The following is a 15,172-nucleotide window of genomic DNA, read 5'->3' on the forward strand; positions in this document are numbered from 1 at the left end:
AGCCACCTCTCAATTGGATTACTGCAATGCATTCTGCATGGGGCTGCCCTTGAAGATCATCCAGCGTGCACAGTTCTGGATCAGTTCACCTGTATGAGCTGCACTGGTTCCCAGTCGCTTTCTGGAGGCAGTTCAAGGGGCTGGTTATAATTTTTAAAGCGCTGCACAGGATCAAGATTTGTGGGACCACCTCCCCCAAGGATATCTCCCTGTCCCACTAGGTCAGATAGGGTCTGTGCACTCCAGGTCCCCTCCCTCAAACATCTGATGGGATCTCGGAGGCACACCTTCTTTGTAGCCACCCCACCCCACCCCACCCCCTTGGAACAACCTCCAACCTGAGATTCGAGGGGCCCCCATCATTTTAACCATCCGGAAGACCGTGAAGGCCTGGCTCTTCCCCCAAGCGGTGGGCTAGGAGGGAAGTTGAGGTAGGAGCCTAGTTGTCAGGTTGATCTGGCACCTGGTGGGAAGGTGGTCTTGCTTTCATTCTTGTTTTCAGAGGTGGTTGTGAGCCGCCTAGGATCACTATATGAAATAGGCAGCAGTATAAAGTTCTTTAAATAAATAAAATAAATCTGGGTGCCGAAGTCCAGAGTGCAGCATTAGGAGAGCCAGGCTTTATTGAAATGGCGATTAGTTAACATTCTTATTAAAATACGATGCCTGTGGGTGAAGAGAGAGACTGGAGTAGGCGGAGAGAAGCTGGGGAGAGCAGAACCCGTATGTTTGTTGCCCTGTATCAGCGGCTCTGCTTTTGAGGGCGGCATTCCATTTTTCAATTAGGACACAGCGTTTAACTGACCTTGAACGATAGCTTGTGTCCAGAGTTTATCGCTGTTGCTGAGGTTCTGTCAAGGGAGAGAAAGCCTAACAGATTTATGATATTGGGGAATGAAAGGAACGCTGCAGCAGGTTGAGTGAGGTGGCAGGTTGAGTGATGGTGAGTCGGCCTTATGGGCTGATGGAGAAGGGGACGCAGCGGACCCTTGGGCTTGAGGTTCTGCAGAAGTTGGACTTGCAGCCTAGAGAGGGAGTTGGGCCCGGTAGGGAGTGTGACTTCCGTTGTTCTTCTCAAGATCCAACTACGCTCACTGCCACGAGGAGGAGGAGAGACCATTCAGCTTTGGCATCTGTGATTTCTAAATATGTCTCCATCTCTTTGGAAGGGCCTTCTACTGGATGGTTAATTCCTAGGCTGATTTATAAAATGCAGATCTTCCCAAACAAAAGACGTGAGAATACAGCAGATGCTAAATGTTTCTGTCAATCAAAACAAACAGCGCATTAAAATAATGGTTCATAGTTGGCAGTCATGAAGCTTATGGAAAAATAGCCTTTCCTGGCCACTGACTAGGGGTGAGGCCGGTAGACAAGCAGGCCTCTCTCAAACAGGCGGTGAGCAGCAGAGCCCCTGCCATCAAAGAGAACTCCACTGCCACTGTTCCCCAGCTTGGATTGGCCCGGGGCTCCTGTTTCCAGGGAGCTCTCAAGACACCAAGACCGGACAACTGGAGGATGCCTGGATCGTAGCATCCCTTTTAGGTTTGGGCTTCCAGGAGTGACCTGCTTCAGACCCTAACCCCTGCTCCTTTCAGAAGCGAACGAAGGCTGCCTTTTTCAGAGCCTGTTTAATTTATATTTTTGGGGCTGCTTGATCTTTCTGTTCTGCCTGAGAATTTGCTGTTTTTACGATTGATTGATTGGATAGTTGCTGTTTATATTGTGTGAACCTATAATGGCTATAGCAGTCTGATTCTCCAGCCCTGTCCTTTTGCCTTCAGTAGTCCCTTGCTGGATGTCATGTCCAGCACTGCTCAGAGGACCCTCCCTCCAGGTGTGGCAGAATAAGCCCTCCTGGCCACCGCGCTGTCCTCCTGTCTGGTCTGAAACATGGAAGTGAACCTCTTTTTTTGAATGGAGAGCTGAGAGTGTGCGGCCCTCTCTCCTCTCGGCGCGGAGTATCTTGTATTCCGAAGTGTTGCCTTGTCTTCTGAGATGTTGTTTGCTATGAGATTCAGACAGGCGCTGCACAGGAAGGTTTCCTCATTCTGTGTTCTTTTGCCTGGGTTGGGAAGATTTTACCTGCTAATACAAAATAAAATTTGCCTGCGTTGTGCAAGGCCACCAGAGCGGCATGAGGTGTCCTTGGATGCAGGTGAGATGGGCAGTGGGATCTTTTGTGCACCTTATTTCCTACTGGGTATTGGCCCTCTGGCTGCTCAAATGCAGTTTGGGTACAACATGACGTGTCTCTTTCAAAAGAGTGACTGATTCAGGATCTGCGGCACAGAATGTGCAAACTTAACAGTTACAGTTTCTGAAGAAGGTGGAATATTGCAGGATAGGTGAGAAAGTGCAGCATTTGAGAACAGCGCTTTTGCTCTTGGACCCGCCCAGGACTTCCAAATCAAGGAACGCTCTTGAGGTACTGTTTGAAGAGCAAAGGGATTTCATGTTCACCTGGCAGGGAGAAATCCCTTGTTAGTGAGGATTCACGCAGATACCTTTGGGTGTCTTTGAAGAACCAAGTGAGCATCATTAATTGCAGCACGTGGAATTTTCCAGGGGGAGCGATCCTGCACTTGTAAACTGCACTGAGGGCTGGTCTGTACCTTCTAAGTGACCTGCCCGGCTGCCAAATCCAACAGAAATCCTACCTAGCAGTGAACCAGCATATTTCAGTGTCTCCGAAATGAATAAAAGCTGCTGCTGCTGCTTGAGGTAAATAAAGGTCTGCAAAGAGTAGCTGCAGCAATGCAGTGTATTAAAAATATCTCTGATTTGATACAGAAAGACGCTTGGTAGCATCCAAGCTCCTTTCTTTCTTCCCCTCCCTTGCATAAACGCCAGGGTCTTGGGGTATTCTCAGGATTAGCTCCGGCATATGTAGTTTTCCTTGCCCCCTTGAAGTAAGACCTCAGGGCCCCTGCCATCATGAATGTGTGCGTAGGTCTTCACGCCGGCACCAGGCTAGCCCAGCTCTGCTTGGGTGCTCTCTCCTTGAGCAGCTCCCCTGGGTGTGTGAAATTCTTGCCTGGTCTCGCCTTTCTGTTTCAGTGGAGTAGCCTGGCTAGTTTGCCACTGGGAGAGGGAGGTGCCGGGGCTCAGCAGGCTCTAGTGCGCTTGTGTGGGGCTGCCCCGTGTTCGGCTGGCCCGTGGCTGCTGCCAGCACTTCTGTTTGCACAGACAGGGGCCCTCCTAACTGCCTGGGGAAACTGGCAGACTGCCCCTTTCAGCGACCCCCCTGAAGCGGCTGGCCCTGTCCAGGGCGGATTTGCATATGTTAATTGCTTGACTTGTCCTAGCTTGTTAGCTGTGATATGTGGCTGCATTTGTATGCAAATACTAGCAACTTGCTGCTGGGTTAATTAGTGCTTTTCCCTTTATTTCCTGCAGCTCTGAAGGAAGGGCTGGTTTCGCTTTCTCCCAGCTGGCTCTCCTCCTTCACCACGGCACTTCCTGCAGTTGCAGAGAGTGGAAGTGGCTAACAGGGTCCTGAGTCATGTTTTTCAGTGGGGAAGGAGATCAGATAGCAGTCCTCCTTATCTCTCTCAAGTTCATGCCCCACTGTGGGAGAAATATATGTGGGGGGGGTCTCCATGCGTGCGCAGATTTTTAGAGGAAGGACGAAGTCCCCTGGCTATGGCAGCAGCGTGCCTCTTGCGAGCAGGGCCAGCGCGAGGGATGCTGGGAGACGTGGCCAGAGGCTTCAGAGCCTCCCTTAGAGCGCCTGTCGTTGGAGATGACTGTTCCTGTCCTTGCTAAGTGTTTTGCTGCTGCAACTTGTTATCTTGGGCAGCGTTCATCTTTGTATGCTTGGCCTTAACAATATGTCCTATTATTTATGGGGGAAATGCCTTGTTTACTTCCTTGGGGAGTACCCATGCTCTCTTTCCCCTCTACTCAGGAATTATTGACCATCAGCTGTGCTGTGGACATCGGTGGTGGGAATCCAGAACCAGTATTGTTGCAGGCTGCCTGAGCACGTTGTCACGGCGCTTTTAGTCTCCGGGTGCTTTGCAAGTGCCTGGGGCAGGGGAGCTCTTCCAGGTTGCTGGCTGGCGGAGGTGGTCCTGGGGTTAATCCCTTGGAAGCATCCCCACTTCACAGACACACTCTCACCCTGGAGCTGTGTACACAGTCCTGGCTGAATGAAGGAGGTAGCGCCGTCTGTTTTATATCAAGATGCATGAACGTAGCAGGCCAGCCTCTCTGAAGTTGCAGACAAAGACTTTTCTTTTTGTTTTCTGCAGAGATATTTTGAGAGGGTTCTGTTTGAAGGGCTCGCAAATCACATGGCAACGTTTGTGATGTTTCGTTTGTGATGTTTCCAGGAGAAATGCGTATGTGTGCTTCTTCCAAATAAAGATGGGCTTACGAGTCTTTTAACTGGCTGCATTTTGCTACTGATTTTCCAAAATTTAACATAAGAGTCATGCGTCATTTCTGAAAATCTATTTATTTATTCTTGTGGCTAGCGTGTAAGAGGAATTTGCTCTTAGTTGGGTGAAGAGAACAGGGATGTAATTTTCCTTCTTGTTTTATGTTCCTTTTCCTACACAGAATAATGGTCCTAAAATACAGGAAAGCTGATTATTGTTGAGTGCTAGGAGATAGACCTTGGAACTGCTGAGCAAGGCTGGCTGTGGCCTGCTCTTCCCTCGTAGGTCCAAGGTGAGGGGGGCAGCAGCGTGCCCGGAAGGCTGCACGGGGGGGGGGGGGGGAGATGGCCCTCAGTGGCCACCGGTCTCTGCAAGTGTCCTCTGGCAGGTTGAGCAAAGAGGGCCCATTTCCGCCTGAATTCTGGCTCCAGCCTTCTGCTGCTCCCCAGCCCGTCTTTTTCACAGTCAGGCCCTCTGTTTACATTTGTTTTTCTGCAAAGCATAGGCTGGGTTGTGGCTTCGGGTCGCAGCTAGGAGGAGTGGAGGTTGAGCGGCTGCTCCTCTCCCGTGTGTGCGCCTGAGTGGGTGGAGGTGCTGCCCGGCCTACGTGTCCGAGGGCTGCAGGGAGCCACGTCGGCACTGGGGACTGCCCCGTCCCCAGATCCAGGGCTGCGCCTGCTTCATGGGGTCTGGCGTGCCTTGGAAGGTCCTCCCTCAGCCGTGGCCCCCTTTTGCTTGGGGCATCGGCTGGGCGGAGCGTGGCTGCAGGGCCCGCGGAGTGGGCATGGCTGGCGGTCAGGCTGGCAGGGTGCTGCCAGGGCCTCCTCTGGAAGCGGGTGCGTAACCAGGAGGCGCTTTTCTCCCGCCTTCCTGCCTGTGTTGAGAAGGAGCCCTTCTGCTGCCCGCCCCCGTCTTTCTTGTCTTCCAGCCTGAAGGACCAGGGAGACTGGAAGCCCAGGCCTGTCTTGCTGCATTCCTCAGCAGCTGGGCTGGCTGGATCAATTCCAGGGGGAGGTGAGGCTGGCTACCTGGCAGACGGGGGACCCGAGCGTGCCTGGGGAGGAGGCCTTTCTGCGTCTCTCTCTCCTCCCTTTCAGCAGCTGGGCCAAGCAGCAGGAGCAGATCTCCTGGCAAGGTCCCTTTGGGAAGGCCTTGCGGGCAGCAGCGGGGCCAAAAGGTCAGGGGGCTGGTCTGCGTCTCCCAGGGCTGCGCAGGGGCGCTCTTCTTCTGCTGGTCGCAGCTGCCCAGCCCTCGGAAAGCCTTGCCCTCTCCTCAGAGAGCTGCTTCTGGACCCCTTTTCTGGGCCTGGCTGGCTCGCACCTGGCTTCGAAGGCGCCTGGGCCACGCTGGCTTGGATGGAAGAGAGGTGACTCTCCAAGGCCTGCAGAACCCCCCAGCTCCGGTGCTGCCCAAGCTTCCACCCAGCGTGTGGGCGAGTCTGCCGTAGGTCTCCCACAGAGAGTCTCGACAGCCCTTCTCACCTGCAGGACCCGCCAGGGCCCTGAGTTGGTGGGCCTTCCATTTCCTGGGCTCCAGCCAGCTGAGCAGTTTGGCAGAGTGCTCCGCTCCACTTTCGAGAAACAAAGATGGGGGAAGCTGGGCTGGTGGCGAGGATAAATGAAGCATTGTTTACGGCAGCTGCCTTCTCCCTCTCCGCTCTTTATCTGTTGCTCTGCAGGATGGGGGCTTGCTGAATCCCCCACCCGGCTCAAGTGACTCCTGGTCTCCTGACCTTGAGCCTTTGCAAATTCGAGGGTGAGGGCTCCTGGCAGAATGGGAAAAGCCCCCGTGGCTCCGGATCCCTGCTGGGACAAGGGGGGCAGCAGCTGTGGACATCGGGTGAAAAGTTCAAATCTGCATTTAAAAGAAGGAAGAAGGCCATTAAGCGCTGGACTTAATGGGGTCACATTCTTAGGTTTAAGTAATCAGTTGCCTGCTTTGGTTCAGGTTTCAGGGGGCCTAGGTAGCCCCAGGCATGTTCTGGAGGGGAACCACAGAACCTAGATAGTGCCAGCTTGGGAGCTGCGGGCCTTCTCGGGAAGCCCTTTAAATGGCGGGAGTCGTGGGAACGATGCTTCCTTGGTTCTTCTCCAGGGGTGGGATGCCTGCCTGCTTGGCCTCCCCTCTCGAATGGCCAGGCAGGCCCGCCAGATGAATGAATGCAACCGTTGGAGCTCCATGGAAACCGTGCAAAATCGCCCCTTGGCCTGTGGATGGGTGGTGGGAAATTCATGTGTTCCGGACTTCCATCACCATGGTGAGGAGGACGAGGGTGGCGAGAGCCTTGCAACTTGGTCCTTTTGGGTCTGTGGACGCGGCCTGTAGCCGGAAGGCAGCCAGCCTCCCCCCACCCTCCCGCAGAGCTCTGGGTAGCAGCCTTGAAGGGAGGTGGGTTTCTCCTCCCACTCCCCACTTCTGCTACCAGAATAGCAGCCGCTTCCCACCCGCAGGCTCCGAGGCTGCTTTGGACAAACGCGTGGCAGATTCCAGGCTCTCTCTCTTGGGGCCGGGTGTAATGGAGGCTTGTGGGATCTGCGTGGCTTCGAGAATGCTGGGATCCACCAGGGGGATCCCAGGGCCAAAGGCCTGCCGAGAATTGCGGCTCTTTGAACCCACTCTGAGTTGCCTGAGCCCAATGGTACACCCAGCCCCATCGCTCCTGCTTCCCCGAGTTTTGGCCTTAATAATTTAGAGCCAGAGTCGTTGTCTTGCGAGAACCCCTAGCAACAGGGAGTCTGAAATTGGGCAATCTCTTGCAAATTATTCAGCTGCCCCACAGCAGCTCCAGAACCGCCTCTCCTCTCCCCCAGCCCCAAGTAACTGAGTAGTCTACAAAGGGAGTAGGCCTCCCCCCAGTGTCTGAATCCTGGCAAATGTCAGTTTATTTCTTGACACCGCTGGCATAGCTTGCTGCCCTGGCTGTTACCTCAGCAGAAACATTTGGACCAGCACGCTTGCCTCCTTTTGCTGATCCCATTCCCTTTTGAAAGGGGGCAAACGCTCCTGGTCGTTTGTGGCTGCCAGTCTGCTTTTCCTGGGTTGGGGGCTTTGCAAGCTACCTTGCTTGGAGAGGAGGGCCAAGAGACCCAGGGTCCTGATTATATGCAAGAGGTTGTGCTGCTGAGAGCTGCTTGGTAGCTTAAAATATGGATGGGTTTGGAAGAGTGGCTCAATTGCCGTCTTCTTGGGTTCTGAAATTCTGATTTGGCAGACTAAGTTAATTTAGAGGTCATTTGGGAGAATTAATTTGGTATTCCGTTGGAGCAGGAAGTGGTGGGTCCAGACAGGTGACCTCTGGCCACTTGGTCAATCCGTGGAATGGACATTTTATCACGGTTGCCCCCTCCTCCCCAGGCCTGCTTTCTTGGGATGGCACCCACAGTCCCAGGGTGGAGGGCGGACAGGCAGCAGGTCGAGCCCTGCTGTGTGTCACGGCATGGTGGTAGCATCCGAGGGCTGCTGCCCCGCAGCCGGTGAGGGAAAGCGCAGTGAGGGAGCCGCGGGAGGAGCCGCGGGGCGGCCAGATAGCTTTGGGAGACGCTTGAGATGTCTGATTTGCTGCCGTGGACGCGGCTGCTGTTAGAATGGCAGGGCAAAAGAGTTTTCCTGTCACTGGAGTTGTTTGACCTTGGCCCTCTTCCTGCTCCTTGCACGTGAGCTGCTCCTGAGTGACCCTTATGGTGGCTGCTGGATGGGGGGCGAGCTGTTCCCTCCCTCGGTCTGCGCCTCGGCAACGGCGAGCTCGGCGGTTAAGCCTCGGGCCTTTGTTGGGGTCCGCCACGTCTCCTCAGATTGCAGAGCGGGGAGGGGAGGAATCGGCTTTAGGTCTTGGCCAGGGCGGCTCCGCCCTCCCTGGAGCCATGGAGAAGGCCCCTCGGGGTTTCTCTGGACGCTGCGGGATGGTGGCCTTAGGATTTCCTCCTGAACTGTCGCAAGATAGCCTTTTCCTCTGACCTGGAATGGGGACTCGGGGACCGGGGAGCTGCTTTCCTAGGTGGGTTGGACCCCCCACCCTTTAGCCCCAGAACGCATGACTAACCCTTGCCCTGAATTTCCAGGAGACTGGCGGAAGGAAGGTCTTTCGCATTGTGGATCCTTCGTTACCTGGGAATTAGGAACGGCTTTTCTGCGTGGAAAGCGGGTGCACTCCTGCGCCTCAGTGCCATAAGGGTTCGAACCCACACCAGCAACACCAGAAGTGGCACGTGTGGAGGCCGGGGAGGCCCTCCCACGCTCCCACGGTTGTGGCTGCCTTGTGACCTTGACAGGGAGGGCGTTTACTGGAAGAGGGTTCGTCTTGGGTTTGCAGTGGGCAGCCACGTTCCTGCTGCCTTTTTCTTCAAACAATATCTTCTGGCCTCCAGATTTCTGATAAATTGATAAGAGGAATTGTGGGAGTCAATAGAGTTGTAGACACTTTGCCAATATAACCCTAGTGCTATTGATCTGCCAGTAAATTAAAGTCTTACTTAGAAGCTGCCGATATTTCTAATCGCCTGCCTCACCAATTACGGCCTCCCAGTTACCTGCCAAAGACAGAAGGCAAGACCCGTGCGCGGGCAGGATTGTGCCATTCGAAGGGGGTGGCTTTCAGCTAACCTTCACACTCCTGGGAATGATTTTGGTGAGGGGTCTCTGTGGTCTCGGCCAGGCGGCTGCTTGGCCACTGGCGGGTGAGGGAACCCTGGTCCTGGGTGCAGGTCAACACTGCAGGGGCAGGGAAAGGGCACGGGGCATCCTGGGTGGTGAGCGTGCCCAGAGAGAGGGAGGATACCCCGCCTGAGTCACCCGGTGATTGCCACCCTCAGCTGCCTGTCTTCGTCTCTGGTTTCTGTGGGCACCAGCCCTGCCCTGCCCTGCCCTGCCCTGCAGTGTGGAGGGGCCTCAGCCTTGGCAGCAGAGGGGGCACCCCCCACCCCAGTTTTGGAACTGCTTCTTTTCAAGCGGAACAACGCACGGTGTGGCTTGGCAGCCTTGGGGGGAATGGTGGCCCAGCGACTGCTTTGCTTAGCGAAAGCTGGAGCAGAGGGCTCCCCAAAGCGATCCTCAACGGCAGCTCTAGGAAGAATGCACCAGCTGAACCCCCAATCAGTGGCAGCAGGAGGAGCCCCCCCCTCCCCATAGGCATTCTGTGTCCCTCCTTCTGGCAGCCCCTCTCCATGTGGGGCCCAGAAGAGCGGGAGCAGCGAGGGCCCTTGGAGGCAACGAGAGGCTTCTCAGGCCGGCCTCGTCTTCCGGACTGCCAGCAGGAGCAGGGTAGTGGGGGAAGCCGTCGCAGCCAGCTGCACGGTGAGGCCGGGTGGGTCTCCGCACAGGGTGTCGGAGCAGCTGTAGGACCAGATTGCCGCCTTGCTTTGTTTCCCCCCACTTCTCGTGAGCTGCAGCCCAAAGAGGTATATTGGCTGTTCTCGCGCTGTGCTATGCAAGCTGCATTCGAAGGTGTTCCTGTATGTATAAAACCAGCATATCCGGTCAGGGTGCAGGTCAAGGGGTCTTCCCTGCTCCCGTTCCCAGTATCTGTGCACAATCAGTTGCTCCAGTCTGCCGCTGGCTTCCAGGCAGTGAAATAGGTTGGGATCCTCCTCTGGGGATGGGTAGGGCCCCTAACAGCCCTTCAGCTAGGTGAGTGGGAGCCCCAGTGTCCCTCCCTTGTGAGTGTGGCACAAAAGGGCATGGGGCAGTGCTGGATGTGGCTAGCTCCGCAGTTAACCCTTCATCTTGCTGAGACGTGAAGCCTCCAGTGTTTTACAAGTAAGCTCTTGCGCCAGTAGTGTGTAACAGATCATCAGCAATTGCCTTCGCTCAGATGTGGGAAGTGGGCCCCAGCCCGCCCCTTGAGAACCACTGCACAGGGCCGAACCAAAGCAATTTTGGAGCACTCACTTATCTTCCTCCTCCAGATCCAGCCTTTTCTGCTGGCTGTTGCAGCCAGTCTCTCTGTGCACGTCCACCTGCCCTGCTCAGTCTGGTGGGTTGGACTGTCCCCAAGTCGGCATGGTTCCTTGGACACTCCTCCCTTCCGACTCTGACACCCTTGGGCGCTCCCCTTACAGCAGGAAGAACAAGGAACTGGGGTATCTTTTGAGCAGGCAAACTGTTTCTGATTGTGCTGCTTGTTTTGAGATGGACCGGGGGGGTGAGCAAGAGTGGTGCGGAAGGAACCGCCTGTGCCGGCGCCATCTGACCCCTTGTAGCTGAGCTTTGCCCTTTGGGCTGCAGGGTGGGTGGTGGGATGTTAAATCCAGGGGAGCAGCTGATCAGCCAGGAGGGCGAAGCCAGGTCCTCTGCTCTGCCTGTGGGCCCATCAAGGGGGGTGGGATCATCTCTGCCGGAAGAGAGGTGGACCTCCTTCACCCGACTGTGAACCCTGCCCTGCCTCGAGAGCTGCCCCCAGCCGCCCACCTCTATGGCCTCAGCGCCCGCCCTGCTGGGCCCACATGGCTCACCCATTGCTCCTGGTGCCAGCCAACGAACGGTCCCTCCAGAGGAGCTGGGTTTCTCCCAGACCCCGCGAGAGGCCGGATGGGGCACCCTCTGCACGTGGTGGCAGAGAGGTGACAGTGGGGATTCAGTTCAGCGGCCCTCGGGCAAGGGCTCTCTGCTGAGACCATTTGACTCCTGGAAGGGGGATCCAATCCCAGCTGAGCTTTGCATCCCCAAAGCCGCTTGCTGTCCCTCTCCCCAGTGTTGGGCTGAGGTCAGGTGGAGAGTTTGTCTTCCATGGGGAAGCACCGAGTGGCTGGGATTACGGGCGACGGTGCTGTCGATACGCCGCATTGAGCCTGAGCCAGCCTTGCAGCACAGGGAAACCCTCAGCTCGCCCTCCTGCTTATGGAGAAGCCAATAGCAATTTCCTGACTGATGCTGGACGTCAGATTCCTCTCCTCAGGGCCCAGGTCTGCGTGGCTGGCCGTGGCCGCGGTGCTCCCCCCCCAGCGCAAGGTCTCCTTGCCCAGCTGGAGAAGAAGGCCAGCTGGGGCTTCCCTTCCTTGGGCTGTGGGGTACAGTCTTCCCCCCAGGCGAGGCTCTTCTCTGGACTAACCTACCCCCCCGCCCCCCTGCCACAGTTTGCTTCCCTATTGGCATCTAGGGGTTGGTTATGCAGGAGGAGGTATTGACTTATCTTGGAAAATTGGAAATTTCCAATTCCCAAGACTGTTTTCAATATTTTCTTTCACTCCTGTGGAGTAACCCTAGAGAAATCAAGATTCTTCACTTACTGGCATATGGTATTAATGTGTGGCCGCTATCACAATAAATATACACATCTTAAAGTGGACATTTCATTGGGAAAGATGGAAGGAAACCCTAACAGTAACCCGAGTGTTAATGGAACATTGCCGGGAACCAGATTGAAGAGGACCACTGTCCATCTGGCCCACTCCCCCCCCCCGCTTTTCCTTTTCCAGTTGGTCCTTGACTAGAGGTGGCCTGCAGGGTTTGGGTTGCCCGCTGAGTTGGTGGCCAGGCAGAGCTGCCAGCAGGGAGCACTGAAGGAAGGGTGTGGGAGCTCCCGGGAGCACCAGGCCTGTGTCCTGGCGGCCACGAAAACAGAGCCCTGAAACAGGCTGGCTCCGAAGAAGGGCGTCCAGAGGGAGCCATCGGGAGAGCCGCGGAGACGCTGCCGCCCAGAGGAAAGGGAAGCTGGGCCCCTCCTCTTCCTAGGAAGCTGTTCCTCATTTTGAACTTGAGAAGAGCATTCAGCCACAGGTTCATATTTACGCCCCAGTCTTTTGGGGAGGGGCGGAGAAGGAACTCATTTACACACACACCAACTGTACTTTAGAAAGCAGAATGTGCTGCTTTCTAGAGAGTGGCTTGGACACACCTCTGCGGGGGACCTTCCTAAGCCCAGGAATAATTCAAGCCAGCAAAATTTTCCCTGGAAGAGCGCAGAGAAAGAGCTAATCTTAAGTCTTAAAGGAAAGTCTGGAACAGGCAGGTGTGAGGAGGCGTGACTCTCTTGTCATCCACACCAGCCATGCCATGGGCTGGTGTCGTCATGAGGAAAACTGCAGCTGCAGAGGTCTGCTCTGTCCATGCCTGCGTCTGCACAAATGTGCGCAGTGCAGTTGGCTATGGAAATAAACGCTAGGCTGTTCTACAAACGATGCTTTATTGAGCCTGGTTCTTTAAAAGCAGAGTTTGCAGCACCCCTTTAGTTTAGTTGGGACCTGCAAGGATGGAAGATTTGTATGGGGGCAGGAACAGCCTTGGAGAGACACAGAAAGGTGGCAGACATTAGCTACCTCCTGCTGGAAAGAGAGATGCAGAGCCTGTGGCTAAGAATTAGCTGGGCTTGGGGCTTTCTCTGTTGGGATGCGAAGATTGGTCAGGGAAGGGGCTGCTCTGTGCTTTATTTGTATAGATCAAAACTCTTACTCTAAGGGAAGCTGAATGCATCCACCTGGATAACCAACACTGTTGAGGTTGATGGGTCGCTGCACGTGACGTGCAGGGTTACACAGGGCTTTAAAACCCTGACCTCTGAGCAGTGCTGGATTTGCTCCCCCCCTTCCCCCCTCCTGCTCCAGACAGATCTTCTGAAATATCCCCAGGTACTGCCCAGAGATGTTGAAATCTTTTGGCTACTTTAAGGGACATAACCTTGTTTTAACAATTCCACGAGGACAGTGGGCCTCTTAATTATTGGCCTTGTACAATGGCTTGATGTAATTGCAGGTGGTCAGCCAAGGTATTTGCAGGGGTTTGTCTGTTCACCCTTGCCTCCTCCGCCTAGATTCTGGGGCCTTGTTTGCAGATGAATGACGGGGCAGCCTGCATTCAGACGTGAATACGCCTCAAGGGTAGATTGGAGTGCTGGCACTCTCTCCCTCCAGCCTCAAGGCTGGCACCGTTTCTGTTCTGTTCCGCAAATAGTGGGAGAGAATGCCAGGAACCGAAATGAGTCCAGTGCGGCCGGTGCCCTCAAAACACTAAAAGGTCTGAACCTCTGAAGTTTCTGGGACCAGGTTGCTCGGGATCCCAGGTGTTAGCAGTGGTCCTGCCAGATGGGCAGTTTGGCCCTTTAGCCTGGTCTATACTCCAGAAATGGTGCTTCCGTTGTACAGCCTGTCAATTTCCATGTAGGCAGTGTGTGCTGGAAGGAAGTCCAAGTTCAGGCTGGGCTTGTTTAGGGGTTGATTAACCATTCGTAAGACGCTCTTGATTCCAATATCACAAGGAGCTCCTTGGGAACCTCCCCTGGCGCTTGTCTTCTCTCGTCAGGTTCAGTTGCTTAGCCCTCCTGGGTGGGTTGATGTGGGATTTGATATCCCCTCTTTAAAAGAGTGCAGCTGTCACTTTCCCAAAGCTTCCTATCGCATGGGCACCATGGTGGCACTTGCTATTTTAACCTTCTCTGCAAGGAAGACTGTTCCTGCAGTGTCTCGCACGAAGGCTCTGGGAGCTGTCCTCTAGTCCTCTGACTAACGGGTCAGCCTCAGGCTGTTTGGAAGTGCCCCTTCAGACTGGCCCTTCTTCTTAGTCCTGCTGGACACATCAGGCTTATGCAAGGTGCTATGTTTCATTGGTATCTGATGGGGTGAATGGCAGCTTTCATCAGAGCAGGTGAAGTGAAAGCTTTGTGGTCTCCGTACATCTGAGCTGAACATAGTTTTTGGTGGGAAACCTTTTCCACTCTCACTGCAGATGTTCAAGAAGGAGTCTGCATGTCTGTTTTCTCTCATAATCCTAACCACAACAGCAGTATTGGGAACAGCCTTTGCTTGTTGAGGAGTTGAAGAAGGAAAAGTGAGTTCTGAGGAAAGTAATCTGGAACCATCGTTTGATGAGCCTAGGTGACTCATGACCATAGTGACTGTAGTTTGGACGAGGCTACTGCTGTCAGGAGAGTGGATCATCTGTAGCATGAGCAAGTAGGGACAGGCTGGAGCACTGAGAAGGCACTGTCTTTCCTACTAAGTCTTCCCCACAGTTTGGTTGCCTCTTGGAAGGCAGCAGTTCTTGAGGCTTTGTGCAAAGACCACAACAGCCTGTTATTGACCCAGACAGGTAGGGTTACTGTTCTTTTCCTTTGTTATGGATTGGAAACATGAAATCACACTGGCATTTGGAGAAGCTGAAGGGACTGGAAGGAAGCAGAGGGCTCAGACAATCACTGGAGTAAGGATGATACTATCAACTTCTAGGGCCTAGAAGCTGCAGAAAATGGACTTGGTTCTTAGATCCTCGGCTGATTCTTTAGGCCAGACCCCCATCCACTCCAATTACTTCTCCGCTTACCTGTCTCGGCCTCCTTGGCTATAGAACTGACTGCCTATAAAATAAGGGAATGTTGCCCATTCAGTCTTGGCTGTTAGAGAATCCAAAAGAGGTATTGAAGGGGAAGGACTGAGTTTAAACTCCCAGCTATTCTTATGTCATTTCATACTCAATTGCCTCGCTGGTCATCTTGCTCTGAATGCAGTCCTAGCAAAACAGTGGGCAGCAACTCAAGTCAGAAGTTGTGTACCTTTTGACCAGGAGCTAGCCTGAGCTTCGTGCCCTTGCAAGGCTGTGGAGGGCCGAGTAGATTTTGTTTTCAAAGGCTTTAGGTGAAAACCTGCCTTCTCCTTGGAAGGAGGGGGAGAACAGCCCTTAGTTGCAAACCCATTGCAACAGTGGAAGTCACATTGTTGATGCTACTCGTTTTGAGGGCAGAGAAGGAGCTATTGGATGCTACTTCTCTGTAGTCCCTGCTTAGTTTCAGCATACTGTGTGAACTGGACCCCAGAGACTCAGGGGCTAGTTCATCCATTCCACTGGAATGTAACAGCCATGTTCTT

The 15,172-nt window shown here is 54.3% G+C and overlaps 1 protein-coding gene across 3 annotated transcripts in view; it reads left to right on the forward strand.

Moving 5' to 3' along the window:
- The window catches only part of ZFHX3 (zinc finger homeobox 3), a 101,787-nt gene that overhangs the window by 16,806 nt on the left and 69,809 nt on the right, over positions 1-15,172 (forward strand). The gene's annotated exons all lie outside the window — the stretch shown is intronic.

Source organism: Python bivittatus, unplaced genomic scaffold (genome assembly GCF_059951505.1).
Source record: "Python bivittatus isolate LINGU-HERP-01145 unplaced genomic scaffold, Pbiv_v1 ctg000190_np1212, whole genome shotgun sequence".
NCBI classification, from domain to species: domain Eukaryota; kingdom Metazoa; phylum Chordata; class Lepidosauria; order Squamata; family Pythonidae; genus Python; species Python bivittatus.